Source organism: Podarcis liolepis (genome assembly GCF_965112155.1).
Source record: "Podarcis liolepis genome assembly, chromosome: 13".
Taxonomy (NCBI): domain Eukaryota; kingdom Metazoa; phylum Chordata; class Lepidosauria; order Squamata; family Lacertidae; genus Podarcis; species Podarcis liolepis.
The window spans coordinates 32,133,768-32,151,935 of record NC_139573.1 but is presented as its reverse complement, the minus strand read 5'-3'; the positions used below and the strand labels follow the sequence as shown (position 1 = coordinate 32,151,935).

The 18,168-nt window shown below is 42.8% G+C and overlaps 1 protein-coding gene across 8 annotated transcripts in view; it reads right to left on the bottom strand.

Annotated features, from left to right (window-relative positions):
• LOC310690538 (signal transducer and activator of transcription 5B) overlaps window positions 1-18,168 on the bottom strand; it is a 92,324-nt gene that overhangs the window by 34,504 nt on the left and 39,652 nt on the right. For 6 of the 8 annotated variants that reach the window (XM_083469664.1, XM_083469662.1, XM_083469666.1 and 3 more), the window contains one exon: window positions 18,014-18,055. The gene's annotated coding sequence lies outside the window, so the exon portion shown is untranslated. Of the gene's footprint in view, window positions 1-16,736; window positions 16,780-18,013; window positions 18,056-18,168 lie in introns of all 8 variants that reach the window. The other 2 variants (XM_083469665.1, XM_083469661.1) reach the window with 1 other exon arrangement.

Here is an 18,168-nt window from a genome sequence, read left to right as displayed (position 1 = left end):
CCAGTCCTCAACTTTCTGACAATCATTAGTTATTCCAGTATTACGAGACAGCGGGAAAAAGAATGCCTCCCTTCATTCATGTCAATAAACCAATTATTTCCCCACCTTTTAGTCTTAATAACAAAACAACTAACACACACCAAGCCCTTGAGCCCTTCATCATAAGAACATTGTGGAAAAGCGCTAAGCCACAACCCTTGTACATCTGTACACAACACAGACTACAAATATATTCATATTTAATTTTTGGCAGAGATTTATTCCTTCCCACAGCACAGCCCCAGACTATGAAAATCTCTCTCCAGCTGTCCTGACCCAGTTGTTATCTGCACGCTGCACCATCCTTCAAAAATTAAGAGGACTTAAGACAGTCATAACCTGGAGGATTAGTAGCCAATATGTAGCCCATAATAGCTCCTGCTAAATAAAGAGGGCACCAAGCTCTATCAGAGTGCAGCCTACCACAAGCTTGGGTCAGACAGAAAGAACCTGAAAGAAAGTGACACATTTCAGGGGGAGAGAAGGTTCCAAAGAAAACACACACATATATATTTTTTTACATTTATGAGGCCGAGGAAGGGAAAGGCCTCAGGAACAGCCCAGGCTCTCCAGCAACAGTACGCCAACTATAAGCAACAAAGAGAAATGTTGAATTCTAATTATTAACAGCCAGGAAAACTTCTTACTGGAATAGCCTGCTGAAAGATTGTACAAAGCCATACCTTCTCAGGTATTTTTTATTTTATTTTTTGACAGAAGGAACAAAAAATCTGCATCAGGTTTACATGAGTTTTAGTTATAGCTTTTCCTCCCCCCCCCCCCCCGGCACAACTATGCAAGTTCAAAAATTCTTTCTTCCAATCCATAGCAATAAATAAAATGCAAGACAGAACAGGAGAGGGAAGCTTGGAGAATGATAGATTGTGGAAGCCGCACCCTGTCAATCTCTAAGCTTTACAATGGAGTGATAGATGCCCTCTAAAGAAGAGCAACTAGAAACATGAAAGATTGTGAAATAAGAGCCACTAGACACCAACAATTAACTGAAGAGATATATCAGTGTATTAGATAAGGCCTGCCTTCAGAAGAGCAGGGGAGTTCACAGCAATGCTAATTTCTCAGTTCTCTATTTTCCACCCATTACAAATGTTCTCAAAATGAGTATATGGAGAAGTGGCCATTAGATTTGGACCTTTGCTTCAGAGTATTCACAATCCACTTGTTTCTCATATGCACATATTCAACAACCTGCTGGGAAGCTGAATGGCAAGCGCACATTTTGAACCACGCCTAGTGTGTTTTCCAAGGCATGTCTTTCCCAGATGCTCTCCCGTCTTCCTTGTGAGAGGACCAGGGCTGTGTAGTAAACTGGTACTGAAATAACATTGTGATAAGCAGTTTCAACAAGGCAATACAGTGGTACCTCCGGTTGCGGACAGGATCCATTCCAGCGCTCTGGTCAGATCCCGAGGGTTCCGCAACCGGAGTGACCAATTCTGCGCATGCACGCACAGTGGTAGAGTGCTTCTGTGCATGTGCAAAAGCAGTCTACCATTTTTGCTGTATGCAGCAAAAAACTGGAAATTTACTTCCGGGTTTGCTGCTTATGTATCCCGAAGTTTACGTAACCAGTAAGTGGAGGTAGGACTGTATACCTGTGAAGGTATTTAACAGCTTCCCAGAGGGATAGCTCAGCTGAATGGATACTTTGCAGATATTTTGCAAGCACCAGTGTTTCCAGCTTTTTTTTGCTCTCCTTTTGCTTGCTTGACCTCCCTCCCTCCCTCTCTTTGATAAAAAGGGAGAGATTGGTGAGATGAGGGCTTTGGGGGGCCTTCTGTGGGGGGGATGGAGGGGAGAAGATTTAGCTGGCTGCCTAATGCTGAACAATGGGAGGTTAGGTACTATGTGAAAATGATGGGGAGGGTGTTTTTCAGGTAAGCAGTGCAAGCAAATGTGTGCCTACTCACAAGCAAGTACTACTGAAGTCAATGAGGCTTACTCCAGGAAAGTAAAAGTTAAGTTTAGTTGAACTCAGTGGGGCTTATGCATGTACAGATTCCACTTAGATCTCTGAGTGGGGAAGCAGATGCAACTTGACTAGTAAATCACTTAAACTACCCTTAAATTAGCTGAAAATATATTAAAGATATTATATGGAAGTTTATTTAATATTTTTATTAAATCTACTACTTCTTTACATTTTAAGCCCCTCCACCACCACAGGGAGGCCCGGCAAGGTTCTCCGCCACCATCAATATATATCACGGCATATCAAGAAATCGTTATATTTAGCTGGTGATACATCGTGATGTTTAAAACCAGATATTGTCCAGCCCTAGAGAGGACAGGCCTTTATGGACTGTTCTATCAAGACTGACAGAATCAGGGAGCTGAAAGAGATCCTAAGTTTTTGTTTCTATTTATTTTAGGAGGCCTTTTAGGGCAAAGCTCTCTCAAGGCAACTTAGATTGAACAAACAAAATGTATTTCAGTTAAAAAACAACAACCACTTTAATTTGGACAAGAGAATCTCAAACTGCGGTTTGAAAGTTCCATTCAGGCAGCGAACAGAATGGTTAAGCAACAGCTGAAAATATTTGTACCTGACTGATGACCACATTGTCCCTGATGGTGCTGACTGAGGCTGTTTTAACCAGGGTCAAATTATCAAACAGGCTAACAAGGTCATGGTCTAGGGCTCAACATTTTCGTAATACTTGTGTTAGTCTTGACACTGATGCTGGTGCAGAAAAAACATTATTTTATTTTTCTGCACATGTAACTCAGAAGCACATTCATATGGCTATTAAAACCATGAATTACAGGTCTGCTTCATATGCAGAGGAAGAAATGTTTATTAAGTGATCCAGAAGCACTCTTGGCTATTCTCAAATGGCCCACAGTTTTGTTTTGTTTTTCAGAACTTGTCCTCAGTCATAATTGCTTGCCCTGAAAGATCAATAGATGTCTGCAGTGCAATACTTCCGCATGATTCATGCAAACAAGTCAAGCTATGTGTCTCAAGGAAACAATATATACTTGAAGAAACTGGGCCAGCGGGGAGAACAGGGAGCACACAGTTTTCAGAACTTTCTGAAAATAAAACTTAAAAGCAAAAGGCTCACAAAACGATGGGGCCTTATGAACATATGAAGGTGAATTTCAGACTGATCCATCTAGCCCAGAATTGTCTACTCTTGACAGTGGCTCTCTGGCAGAGATTTCTCCCATCACTTGCTACCTGTACATTTAAAATGGAGGTGCCAGGAAGCCACTTTGCAACCTTCTTCATCCAAAACAGGTGGCTCTAACCACTGATCTTCTGGCCCTTTTCTCCATATTGGGAGTAGAAAGCAGAAGCATCATGGTGATGGCAAAATATAAATTTATTAGCGGCTGTTTTGAGTTTTACCATCCTTGAGAGGTATAGTAGCAAAGGAGCAATGTGTTGCCAAGTGACTGAAAAATAGCAATCCTAAAATTGGCACAAAATGCCATGGACCTGGCTAGGATACCCAACAGATGCATGAGGCACCCAGACCGTCACATTCCAGACTGGGCTAATAATTGTACCTGAAGTGCTAGCACAGGGGTCAGCAAACTTTTTCAACAGGGGGCCGGTCCACTGTCCCTCAGACCTTGTGGGGGGTCCAGACTATATTTTTTTTGGGGGGGTGAACGGATTCCTATGCCCCACAAATAACCCAGAGATGCATTTTAAATAAAAGGACACATTCTACTCATGTAAAAACACGCTGATTCCTGGACTGTCCGCGGGCCGGATTTAGAAGGCAATTGGGCCAGATCCAGCCCCCGGGCCTTAGTTTCCCTACTCATGTGCTAGCAGAAGGGGAAAGCTGCAAATTATGAATAAAAGGCAGCATTTTCAGTGCCTAGGGGGGAAATTACATACCTCCTCAATCGAAACTAACACCTCAAGGAAAAACCACCTGTCTGCCCCTTACACCCATAAACAAATGGAAAAAAATTGTGCATTGAGATTTGTTTTAGGTGGGATTCCTCCTTGTGTCAAGTTACTGGGCTTGATGACCCATATACTCCCTTCCAACCCTAGGAAATTACTGTGAGCTATCCCCTCACATCCGAAAACAGTGTCACTTCTGTAAATGCTCTTGGGCCAAACAGCATCAAAAAGAGATGTTTACAATTCCAAACGCTGCCAGCTAGAGCAGCTGCTTCACTAAACTCCAGGGCTCAAGCCTCAGAAGGGGAAAGGTATTTTTGCTATCTCCCGTGATGGGAGGCCAACGGAACCTTAATCCGACTGGGAGATTCCAGGTTAAACCTGCCCTTAATCTCTAACATAAGAACAAATCACTCTGGATAAAGCAGCATCTGTCTGCACACATACACTTAAAAATGTGTCATTTTGCAAATACTGACAGAAGGCAAAGATCCCAGCATTTCTGAATATTTAATAAGTGCAAGATGGGAGGAGCATTCTAGGTTCAAACAAACTTGGAAGGCCTTCTGTCTCAGCTATGACAAATGTTTTCTGTATCATGCAACTCTTAAAAAACAACAGAGCAAATGCAAGTTGAACACTCTTTTAAAAAACCAGCAACACTTGATGCAGACAATTTAAACCCCGTAAGGTCACACTAATGGGCTAGTGCTTGTGCAAGTTCAAAGCTATCTGGCTTTTGCGTAGGAGGTCTGGGAAACAGTGCAAGAGAGCTGGGAAAATCCCAGGCACCTTGCTTCCTTGATGTTTGATGTCAGTGTATAGAAATGTGTAAAACCTATCCAGACTGTGCAGGAGCACTAGCTCCTAAAATAAAATGAAAAGCAACATGGAGGGAACAAAAACGTATTTTCCAGACCTGAGGCAGAATCTTTTCCCCTGGTAGCCCCATGACTCTGGAATTCATTGCCAGCTGACCTCCACTAAGCTAGTCCACTGCAGGTCGTAAGAAGGTTTTCAAATATTTGTTTTATATGGCAAATGCATGTGGGATGGGAATTTTTTAAAATTTTATTTTATGGCTACTAGGCAAACAAGATGCTCAGCAATGAGCATCCCGTTTCCTACAGTGGCTCACCAGATGCCTCTGGGAAGGCCCACAAGCACAACCTGATCAAAGAAAACCTGCTTGCCATATAGGCAGGTAACCACCAAAAAAATAGTTCCTAGCCTCTGTAACATGAGACCAAGGGTTCGTTGGGGCCATCTCTCTGACAGTTTGTGGCTCTCCGGGAACAGTTCGAATATCCATCATTTGTGGTCCTTTCTCACCTCTCTGTGAGGGCCGCTAAAGCCTGCTTCCTCGCAGTATGGAAGTGTTGTTCCTTCATATGTCAAAAGCATACTGCGACAAGTCCCAGTCCATGTGGGAAGGGCTTATAGTAACTCCTAACCACTTCAGCCTTGACTCAGTTCTAGGATGTTGGCATGGTGAGAAGCTGCACTGTAGGCTCCATTCACAGAGGTGAAGCTCTCTCATGTTACCCTTGGCAGTGAGGGGAGGGGGCCCACATTGCAGGAGTTCCCGTATCAATGGGCGCATCAGTCAGAAACCCAATAAACAGAAGTGAAAAGTGAAGCCCAAAGGTGGAGAGTTGGAGGCATGGAGCAATGGAAGGAAGAAATGATCATCCATGTGGCTCCTTCTTTAGCAAACATTTCGCTAAGTAAGCAAATGTCAAGACTGCTGCTAGTTTGCAGAGAGCAAAACAAAGTCACAAAAAAAGGAAACCCCTTTCCCCAGTGGTGTTGTCACCGGGGAGAAAAAAGGATTTGTGGACATTACATGTTGATAGTAGGGACGCAGGTGGCACTGTGAGTTAAACCACAGAGCCTAGGACTTGCTGATCAGAAGATCGGCGGTTCGAATTCCCGCAACAGGATGAGCTCCCGTTGCTCAGTCCCTGCTCCTGCCAACCTAGCAGTTCGAAAGCACATCAAAGTGCAAGTAGATAAATAGGTACCGCTCCGGCGGGAAGGTAAACAGCGTTTCCGTGCGCTGCTCTGGTTCGCCAGAAGCGGCTTAGTCATGCTGGCGACATGACCTGGAAGCTGTACGCCGGCTCCCTCGGCTAATAAAGCGAGATGAGCGCCGCAACCCCAGAGTCGGTCACAACTGGACCTAATGGTCAGGGGTCCCTTTACCTTGACCTTAAATGTTGATAGTAAAAGCAGTTAGGACACATAACATGTGTACATGCATATCTGCAATAAAATATTCTTTTCTTGCATATAGAATAGAAATCACTAGATCGGTGTGTGATTCAGCCTTTTTAACCCAGCAGGGAGGGAGCAGCTTGCAAGATTTTTCTCAGTCCTCTGGATCCCAGCAAGGCAACATGACTGTTTCAGACCACGTTGCTGCCCCCGCCCCCGCCACACTGACAGGAATCGTTGCACAATCAGTATGCGCCTTGTATAGTCTGCAGGGCAGCATCCTGCTTTGAGTGTGGGAGTGTCCTGGCGAGGGGGTGGGCAGAAAGGTATCTGGCTTTCCACAGGGACACTTTTCCTATCCTCGCAGTTATGTAGCACAACTGCTGGGTAAATGGGACTCCTTTGGCAACCTGTTCTACCCACAACAAAAATCAGTTTGCAACAAATGCACTTTCAGCGACTGGGGGGAGAAAAGAGTTAACTTAGGCAGGGTTACGAAGGGGAGGAAACAGCAGTTAAAGTCATCGAAAACACCTTTGTGTTGTCCTCTTTCAAGCCCTCTTGGTTTCTTATGCAAAGAGGAAAGGAGAGCCACGAAGACAGGACTGTCACAATCCGTGACACCCAAAACAAATGGTGGCCTTTGTTGCCATCTGAAAGCACTCTTCGCCGTTCTCATGAGCACAAAAGGACTGCTGATGATGAAGGGACGCAAAAGGAGAACATAATGAGCGCAGCCGGAGCCTGCAGCCTGAGACGTCACCAAACACGCAAGCTTGGCAGTCAGGGAAGGTCACAGCTTTATTTAATTTTCAAAAACAGCACAGCTATTCTGAATTGGTTTGGAGCATACTGCTTGTTTGTGTAAGATACAAAAATAGGCAAACATTTCATTGGCTTTCCGTATGCCATTCAACAGATAGCACTGGGCAAGCATGAAAAACACCCAGCTCTCCAAATCAACAATAGGGGACTAAACATGAAAGTAATGTACAGTTTTTTTTAAATGGAGCAAATACTCTCTACCATCCAAGACATCACAAGAGTTCACCTAAAGCAACTTTGCTACTAACAAGCATGAATGTGAGACTGTTAGGGAGAGAGAGAGAAAGAGAGAGAGAGAGAAAGAGGAGAAAAAGCGTGTCTGCCAAACTTACCGACAACTGTATGAGGCAAGACCAATCTGTGACCATGTTACAGCAAGATTACAACATTGCAGAGTGGGAAACTGTTATCATTGAGTTGGGAAACCAACCTACTTTGCCAAAGACACAAACGTCAAAGAGCAGGCTGTACATACAACTGGGGAATATGCACAGCCAAGGTAGCAGATTAAATAGCTCCTTTGGGGTTTTGCAAGCAAACAGAGGGCACTTGCTGTTCCACTGTCTGGGCCAGTCAGATGGGTGAATCCTGTTTTATCAGCAGCTTGAGCCCAGCCATATCATCCAGGAAGTGGTGCTCACAAAGAGCCACCCCCAGCACAGCAGGGAAGAACAGTTAAAGGCAACGCACCTTCTATCAACTAGCAGATGTTCATGCCTGCCCTGGCGCAAGTAACCAAGCTTTTCGTGAAAGCACACCACAATACTTACTCTCTCTTGCTAAGCAGCACTCCCTTAGATACCCTCAAACACACCTGCACACATTTTATTCCACCCCCCCACAAGGGCTATAAAATGGATTGGGGAAAAGTGTAGGGAGTGTTGGAAAAGTTAAAGAAGCATAAACTAAATGCCAGTATTGTTAATTTTCAAGGAAACAATTTGAAAAATCGCTTTCTGTAAAACAACATTAATACTGATTAAACAACATTGGAAAAGAGGAAAACCATTCATTCCTGCGTATTCCCACTCAAGAATGTTGTCTTAATGGAAACTTCTGGAGCAAAGGCTCCAAGTGTCCGGTATTCTCATTATTTTCCTTTTCCCGCATTTGGTTTCAACACAATACATTACTCAGGCCATCTCTGGAGGCAACTAAAAATCACAAGGAATTACTGCCCAGCTCGGAAGCCACAGAGTCAAATGAATATTTCTGTACTGAGCAGAACTCAGTTACAAAAAATACCCTCCCACCCACGCTATGACGATGATAGTCAAGCCCCGGACATGGAAGTGAAAAATTTCCTGATAAAAGCAGTTCAAGTTTTGTTATTACACGAAGACACACACATGGGAAATCCCTGGCATACACAAATACTTCACTGCTCATTTACAGCAAATGCAACTGACCTCTGCCTGGAGAACTGCTAAGGGCAAAACTTGAGTTCTGTGAACACAAAACCTTTATCATGGAGAGAAGTCACAACAAGGTGTGGATGACCGTGCATAGCGTACATACTGGAAGCTTCCTACCATTGGGCAGAGTGACATGACCACCTTAGGCTGCTGATTCGGTGTGTCAAAAAGGGGCAGCAAATTATTAGACTCATAGCACTGTAAAGTTGGAAAAGACCAAGAGGATTATCTGGTCCAACCCCCTGCAACCCAGGAATCTTTAATTGCCATGTCTCAGGAGTGAAACACCTTTGACCCTCTAAACGTTGCTGGACTCCCAACCCCCAATCACCCTTGACAACTGGTCTTGCTGGCTGGGACTGATGAGAGTTGGAGTCCAACTACATCTGAAGATCCACAGGTTCCCTACTCTTGTTGCATTTTTACTGCTAATGAGGTGGAAGAGGCACTTGTGGGATCTGCTGCCTCAGGTGCCAAAATAACTCAGCTGCCCTTGGCTCCTATATACCTTGGCTGGGGGTGTGGGAGAACCATTTCCTACTCCAGCTAAGGCAACAAAGTTTCTTGGTGAGTATTCCTGGAGCAAGGGTTAATTTGATCAGATGCAGGAAAGTCATACAGGAACCTCCCCCCCCCCCGCCCCAATTTATGTACCATCGATAGTGTATACATGCATCACTCTGATCCCAGGAGTGATCCAGAAATGTCATAAAGTCATCACTGAAACGTCACTAAAAGGGCGGGGCAGGGACAGAACAGGGTGTTTGCAAGCTTTTTCAATGGGTTTTCAATTACATGCAATTTCACTGACACACGTGGTGCCTCTGGGCATAACTCCCGCGCGTAAACAGGGGGATGCCTGTACCTGGATAGAAATGATAGCAGGAGCAAATCCTGTAAAAGCCACATAGTGGGTAGCAGAGAGACTTTCCGAGGAGCAACTTTGAAGAAAATACACAGAAATCCATCTGTGTAGACAAGACTAAGATCTGGAAAGCGGCAGGCCAGAGGCTCAAATCAACACTGTTTCTCCATACTTTATGAACAGGCTCCTCCTTGTTAAAATGAGAAACGAAGTTGATCTCAAGTAGGTACATTTTTAAAGCCTCATATCCACACCCTCTCTAGCAAAGTAAAGAGATTGGGCTAAGTGCTGTCAAGGTCCAAATTCATTACAATAAGCAGGCACAGAAAATTTGACTAGTTAAATGTTGGTCAAAAACTGAAGAAAGACATTATTGCATGAAAAACATAGTTGAATACATTGTATATTCAGAAAAGAGGGGAGAAAGAAAAAGATTTCCACAACAATTTTTAAAGAGTCTGTTTCAGCAGAAGTCTACCAAAGTTTGCAGAAAGATTTATTCTTATTGTTTAATCCTGAAGCCAGCTCCCTGCACCAACTAAACGAAGGCTTTTCTGTCTTCAGGCCCTTTGTATGTTTAGTAATGCTTTCCTTCTAAAATGTTTTGCACATTAGTACAGCTCATAAATCATTTGCAGTAAGTCATTTCCATTCTCAAGGTTAGGGGAGGGGACCTGTGGGTTACAATACATGGTTGGACTTCAACTTCGCTGACCACTGGGAATGATGGCTAGGACTGGTGCAGGTTGTACACAGGTGCCCCATCGCTGCTCCAGCTAGTCAGCCTTCCTCCAAGTCCCTGTCTCTCTAAATACCCATGTCTCTAAATACCCATCTAGCCAGCATCCTAGAGTGTTTCCACACACACCCCAGACATACCCTTCCCTTGGTCACCTCAGGTTATTGTTTGCATTTATAACCTTGACAATGAGACCCATTATCTGACTCGTTTGAGCTCTTATACCCTAGTTTCCCTCTCCACCTATCAGCTGTCAAATCTTGAGCTTGTTACTGATAGATTGGTAACGATAAATAGGCAAAAATTGGTGCTTTGTCTGTCTCCTGTCCTGTCACCTACAGGTTTTCTGCCCCTGGCCAATGGTTCTTCACTATCATGAGATGTTCACAAACGTTCTAACTGTTCAGTGAGTGTCAGAAACAGAATGTTGACAAATAATAAGGCTTGCTGTGGATGGAAGCGAAAAGTTAGCTTGTTTGGGAAAAAGAGATAACGAAGGGCGAAAGGACAGGTGGAACTATGTGCTGTGAGCAGGAAGGAAGGAGACAGAATTCTGGGAAGATATAAGGAGGCCAGAAGCCACACAACTGAAGAAAAAAGGGCAGTAGGCTGAGCAAAAGAAATTGAAAACATTTGAAAGTGTGGAGACAGAAGACTGAGATAAAGAACAGCTAAGCAGAGTGAGGGGCTAGGGTGAAATAGCTTGTGCAGCCTAAGCACAAGAGGGGCTCCAAGTTGTTGGCAAAAGGGAAAAGTATAAGGACAAAAAACTTTTAAGCTAGGAGCTGTGGAGAAGGGAAAAGACAAAGGCTGAAGATCACACATCAAATGGAAATAACCAACCAAGTGTTCAGCTGCAGGTTTCTAAGGTACTTAAAATTAGTTTCTTTAGCTATTTTAAACCCAGAAGCAAGCTAGGAAATAATGAAAGAAAGTATTAAAATACAAACATAGCATTACCACGTATAGTTTTTTATAATGAGAACATTTTTTCAAAGGACATACAATTACAACAGAAAATGCCTATTGCCTTCTCAAGCCAAGTCAAATTGGGCCCCACACTGCGATATAATAATCTGGGAGGCTGTGTTGTTCTACTTCCTACGCCGAGTTTGAACAGGCAAGAACAACAATTCCCTCATCATTTTAACACTCACAGGAGAGCAGTAACCATCTTTCCAATGACAGGGAATTTTAAAGTAATGGTTGCTCCCCCTACCTGCAAAACAGAATTATCTATGGCAGGGATGGGGAAGCTGTGATCTTTCATCATACCTGTTGCTCCCAACAGTCCCAGCCAGGGTGGCTGACAGTCAAGAGATAATGGAAGTTGTAGTCATAGAATAATAGAATCCTAGTCCAGCAATCTCTGCAGAGGTACGTGTTCCCCACTCCTGATCTGTGGTCTCCAGAGTCTTGGGAAGTAAGGCTCATGCCTGTGGCCACATATGACAGCCTCTGCCAACTGGTGCCCTCTAGTCATTTTGGACCACAACTCCCAGCATTCCAGATCATTGGCCATGCTAGATAAGGCTGATGCAGATTGGGAGTTCAACAACATCTGAAGGGCACCAGATTGGGGAAGGCTAATACAGTATGATACGTTCCTCCCACGCACACACACCTTCATGCCTTATGATATATGCCTCTTCTATGCCTCATGTTGGCCCAATAAGTTTCTTCCTTCAGGTAAAACCTTTCCTGAGCAGTGTTAGAAACTGAGACATGAAAGCGAGGAGCTAAATGGCACCTTAAACCTAGGTTATGGGAGCAACAATGGAATGTCTGGGCGCACTTTTTTTATATAACAAGAATACAAAGCTGAAAATGAATGAACTGCAGCTAAAATATTATGTTCATTTTTCACATGATTTAGTCCTTCTCCTGCCCACCTCCCTAATATTCTTAAAAGGGTCTCTTCTCCAGTCTTCAGGGAGTAGCTGGAAGTGGGGAGGCAGAAAAAGGTCCTCCTTTTCTTCCACTTTGCAGTTTTAATATGAAATCTTAGGTGCAGTACTGCGCCCAGAGCTCAGAAACTGGTCACGCTAATGAAATTCCATGTTGTAAAATGCGTCTAGAATAATGGGAGTTTGGGCCACTGTATACTTAACCTGCCTCTGGTAGCAGAAAGAATGCTTTGCATTCATAAGAACTAAAGTTCAGAATCTCTGCCATCTCCAGTTAAAGCAGGGATGAGGAGCTTGTGGCCTCCATATGTTGTTGGGCTCCCAACTTTCATGGCCAACAGAGAGAGATAAACTGTTGCCCAATAACATTTGGAAAGCTGCAGATTACCCATCTCTGAGTGTGTTTGTTTGTTTCAGTCATTTACATACAATTTTATCTTTAAAAGCTCTCTGGAACAAGAGGCAGGGGGGGAAATCTACCAAAGACGCTGGAGAATTGTTGACAGAGGAAAAAATACTGGACTAGATAGTCCGGTGTTCGGGCTCAGTATAAGGCAAGTGGATAAATCTCTCAATTTATAATCTCCCCCCACCCCAAACCTTGTGCTGCCCATCAAATGTATACTGGGAGCTTTCCAAGCAAAAATAATACCAGTTCTGTGCTCTGCACAGCATCTAAAACATTACAGTCGTACCTTGGAAGTCAAACAGAATCTGTTCCAGAAGTCCATTTGAGTTCCAAAATGTTCAGAAACCAAAGCGTGGCTTCTGATTGGCTGCAGGATGCCTCGTCGGACGTTCGCCTTCCAAAAATAGTTTGCAAACTGGAACAGTCATTTCCAGGTTTGCGGCATTCAGGAGCCAAAACATTTGAGAACAAAGCTGTTCAAAACCCAAGGTACAACTGTACTTGTGTTAGAGAACATTGCTAGCTGTTATAGATGTGAGGTATGGGGCCCTCATGTCAGTTCAACACACATACACATACCCCAGATCTGCATAAATTTCAGGGGAATATCCAAATTCTGCACAAAAGCAACCCAAAATCTACAACTTAAATAATTTATGCAAATGTGCTAACAGGCCTGTTTGCCTACTTGTTCTAACGGCCACTGAAAAGGGCAAGAAACCTGTAGGGCATCTAAAAGTCTCCAGGACCACAGGAGATTTGGGTCTTTTGAGATTTCACTACTGATCATTACTTTTCAAGTTTATCACTGAGATTTATAGGATGCTGAATTCTGTGTCTAAAACAGATACCACCTAGCAGCAGATGGTCTGATGGTGGAAGTACAGCTTTATGCACTTGGCATAATAATAATAGTAATAATAAAAAGGGGGCGGACGTCTGGGTGGAAAAGTCTTTCGCAATCCCACCCACCATTGAACCCATTGCATTTTGAGTGTATGTGATTTTGGCTTTACGTGCTACACCCAGAACGTAACCCCAGCGTAAGTTGAGAGTCACCTGTACAGAATATGCACTACCCAGATCAAAATGAACTATAAGCAGGAAACTCCACAGTGTATCATGTCAAAGGAACTTGAAGTAAATAAAGTAAGTTCTGAAACAAACTTTCCATGATGCCGCAAGCGATCAAGCAGTACCATCAACCAGGAGAGACCAAATTCTCCTACTGTCTAGAGATCTGAAGATTTGAGGGGGGAATGGGGGAACCCCTCAAATTTCCCTTGAGGAAAACATCCCCCGCCCCCCAAAAAACCCTGGGAGGAATTTTCCCCATGCGCTCACATCTTTACTGCAGCCCATAGACAATGGGTGGTATTCAACTAAGTTTCACTCAGAGTAGACTAAGTTAGGTTCATTCATTTCAATAGGTCTACTCTGAGTAATATGTAGCTGAGTAACACCCACTACCTCCAGAAATACACAGCAGCACAACTCTACAAGATATAAACCAACAATAAGAGAACTGCAAAGCATAGCCATCTCTGCCTACACTATGCATCATAATTCCTTCCATTTCCAAAGTTCAGACTGTGGATCATTTGCTTATTGCACATCCAATGCAAGTTTGGTAAAAAAAACCCCAAGGTTTGCAGAGATACAAAATATTTTTAGGTGGAATAAAACCAAAACTGACAATGGGCATGAAATGCTGACTGGCTGCTTGGGAGCAGGGAGAATGAAATGGCAGGAATCCTCAACAATAGTACACCACACTGCATTTTCTGTTGCTGCCCTGGACTTCTAGAGGAAGGGCAGGATATAAATGGAATAAATAATAGTAACTGTAAACAGGATTTCTAACCCGCTTTTCACCACTAGGTCCCAGGGCAGGTTAAAACAATACAATTTAAAATTAGATATAAGAATTTAAGTAAGAAACCAATGCAATTTTAAATAAGAAAATACAGTGAGGGTATGACTTCAACATCCAATGGCAGCTATAAGGTGAAGTACACACCGCTTTGGGAAGAGAATTCCACAATTTAGGGGCTGTCATAGTGAATGGCCTGATTTCTATTAAATTTTTCAATAATAAAGCAGTTAAGCACCAAACACAAAAGATTTGTTCTAAGGAAGACACACGTGTCTTTCCTTAACAATAACCTAAGACACTCTAGAACACAAACATATAATCAACAGTCAATGTAAAAGAAAAGGAAAAGAATCCCCCCCCACACACACACAAGAGCAAAAAAACCCCCAAACACTGAAAAGGTTCCAAAAGTTAGAGAATGACTTTAAACATCAAAGTAAGTACCGGTACCTTGAATTGGGTCAACAAACGAAACTGCAAGCAATGCAGTTTGTTTTAACACGGAGCTTATGCGAGTTCTAAATGGAACTCCAGCCAGTAAACAGGCTGTTTGCATTTTGGATCAGTTGAAGTTTCTGAGTCATCTTTTGCTGCAAGTTCCACTTGTAAATTCCAATCAAATTCAATGAAGATGGATGAGAGTGAGTGACAAAGAATGTAAAACAACTTTGCAAACTTTAAATCTGAGGGCAAAGCTACACTGCGCAGGGCATCTGCAACTTGATCTCCCAACATTTGCATTTTTACTGAAAAGCAACCACATTCAAGAGGTGTGTGTCAGAATTTCATCAGAGAAGTGGAGCTGTGGGGTATTTAACTCTTCTGTGCTGTTTTCCCAATTTACATTCTTGGCTGCACTCTCAAATCTGGGTTATCTTTAGGATCTGAGGGTGGGTGGGTATTTAAATAAGGAAAATGGCACCTGTACAGCTGTATAGATGTTTTGATAACTTTTCTTATCTCTACATAACAAGCTGCTTAAAGCCCCCCTCTTCTGCATAATATTAAAGGGATAGGAGTCCTGGTTTCCATTCTACAGTATCTGGTTACCCTAAAGCAAATATGGGGAACCTGTGGTCTTCCAGATGTTGTTGGACTCCAACTCCCATTAGCCCCAGCAAGCATGGCCAGAATGGAAGCTGAAGTCCATCACTATCTAAAGGGCCACATGTTCCCCACCCCTGCTCTAAAGGAGGACGCAAAACAACAGCCATGTGTTGCTTTAAAAAAAAGGGGGGTCTCATTGTTGAAGGCTGCAGTTAAAGGGGTGGTCATAGCTTTGAAATTGTTGAACTAAGCTATTGGTTTTCAAACTGTGTTGGAAAAAAGCTTTAGAAGGGTTCCTCAGTAGAGGACGATGTAAAAACAGCTCCACCAAAGTAGAAAGGTTGGCAAGCCACTGAGCTTGGTGTCTGACAGCAGCACTACCACTGTTACTGCTAGGGACTATGTATGCAAGTTGCATCCCACACTTTGTTTCTCGAAACACGGTCTTCATCCTGCTTTATTCCTGGACCAGACTTATAGCTTATACAGCTGACTACAAAATCATACACAACACCAGTTTGGTGTAGTGGAAGGCCAGGGTTCAAATAAGCACATGATTCTGTGGGGAGGGCAAATTTCTGGTTTTAATTCTAAAACCTAAGAACATTTTCAGTTTGCTCTACCCTAACTGAAAAGTATGGGGAACACACTTTTTTTTTTTAAACGGAGAAGTTTTGTAAATATGTTTAGGGGCTGTATGTGAGCAGGGAGATCTCTGGCTAAAAGCCAAGACTAAAGCTTCCCACCCAAAGAGCGGGTTTTTTGCAGCACTATTCCTTTTATTATTCATCACGCATAAAATACCCCACTATGCTTTATGTTCTGACTCTCCTCCCTGGCTGGCATCTCCACTTGCAAGAATACCAGCTTCCTCTCCTCACGTGAATTCCTTGGGAAATACAACAAACCTGATGAGATTGGCAGAAACTGTTATGAAGGATAAAAATGGAGATACATGGAGGATGGCCATTCCATGTTAGAAGCCATACAGTATGCCCTCTGAAAGAGAAAACCGTCACATGAAACAGATAGGTATGTATGTGTGTATTGATGGATTTGAGAAACCAAAACACGTCTAGCACTTGTTTCCAGCCTGCAAGTCCCCCGAATCATTTGCTGAGTTTTTGTGCAATGTCAGAAAACACTACAGACAGACAATTTAGCAAACAATGTTTTTCTATCATGGCATTTCATGGTTGTCTGTATTAAGCAAAATAAGGAGCAATCTTTCTCTGCTATGTAATACTTGGTAAATGTTGGGAGCCATATCACCCCCTACAGCTGCTATATGTAAGTTTTTAAAAAGATTCCTGCAATGCCGAACTTCTCTTTATCACTGTGTGTAATTTGCCCTTGAGACTTCAAAATTCTTTTTCCAAGTGTTGTTTATATATTTTGAAATTCTTAAAATATGTTTAGTTCTGTGACACATCTTTAAATAATCTCTTTTTGTTTTGTGTGTTTTGTGTAAGAATGCTTTTTAATACATAAATAATACTCCTACTCACATTATTTGCAGGTTGTTTACTGCTGGAATATCCTGGGCAAAAACTAAAAAGGATCAGGAAAGAAAAGTCTTACTTCTGTCCATAATTAGAGGTTCCAAATTTAACCCCATAATAGTCAGATCTGAGGGTTCTTTTAGTTATATCTCAGAAGTCATAGTTCTGTGTGAGTTGTATGACAAGGGGCTGGGGTGAAATGTGTACAATCCATACGTGATTAATCTCGATTTTAAGGTGTGATGTTACACTCAATAGGCAGTTTCACAGGATTAAAAGCTACACAACAATGGGCTTCACAGACAGAAATTTTGTAAAAAGTTTGTGGGTTTTTTTTTCCTGAGAGAGAGAGAACAACTCCAAAGAGAGTGGAAGAATCTTACTGACCTCTTTGAAACAACACAATTATCAGTGTGAATAAAGTTTTAAGACTGTAAGAACAAATAACCTACCTACTTCCCTAAACTTCCCCAATAAATAGTGATAAAACACGGTAGCAATGCATGGAGGGGCAGGCCTTCCACTCCATGGCAACAGAACAGAACTAGTCCGTAACTAAGGGCAGAGCAACAGCAACCACAGAATAAGACAAAGCCAGCCACAGTTGTATGTGCTGCTGCACATAAGAAATGGGCAAACTTTCCCACATTCACTGCTCAGTAAGCTGATGGTTTCTATTCACTCATTCTAACTGCTCAGAATGAGAATGCGTCTGCAAGGAAGGGAAAATAGTGCAGCTTCTGAGACGGAAAGTTCCAGAACGTAGTGGGTGAGACGCAGGAACTTTAGGGAAGCTCAGATGGAGAAGACCAATGCCCACAGAAAAAGGAGGAAGAGAGAACAACCTAAATATAGGAGGGGCTTGGACAGTGTTGGCAGGAAGAGAATGGCGAGGCTAAGGAATTCGGAAAATTTTGAGACTACAGGCCGAAGAGGTGGAGAAATAGTGGGCTGAATTTCACATCTAACATGTGCCATATCAGAATTATTTTGAAAGTGTCAACAAGCATATAACCAAGAGCAGTTTTACGGTTTACTTTGTTTTCATAAGTGCTTGGTCAAACACTTTATAAAGGCTTGCCACTTGTCTTGCATTTCTCTATGTGGTCATGCTCCACAGTAGGGGAAACTTTACTCTCACTTGGCGTTGCGTAGATCTTGGATAAAGAATGAAACAAAACCAGGGGAAGGTGTTTTTTTTAAAAAAATGAGAGAAGCAGAAGCAGCACAACAGAAATTATGTAAAGGTAGATTATTAAAGTTTGGATTTCTATAGGACCTACCTCCACTGGTTCCTCGCCCTCAACTGGAGCTCTTGAAAAGCACTGCAAAAGATAGGAAACAAAATTACTACAAAGTAAAAATATGTGGACTCTTGTAGGCACATAGTGTACTCTAAATAAAACTTAGCTCTAGATTTATTAAGCATGCCTATAGC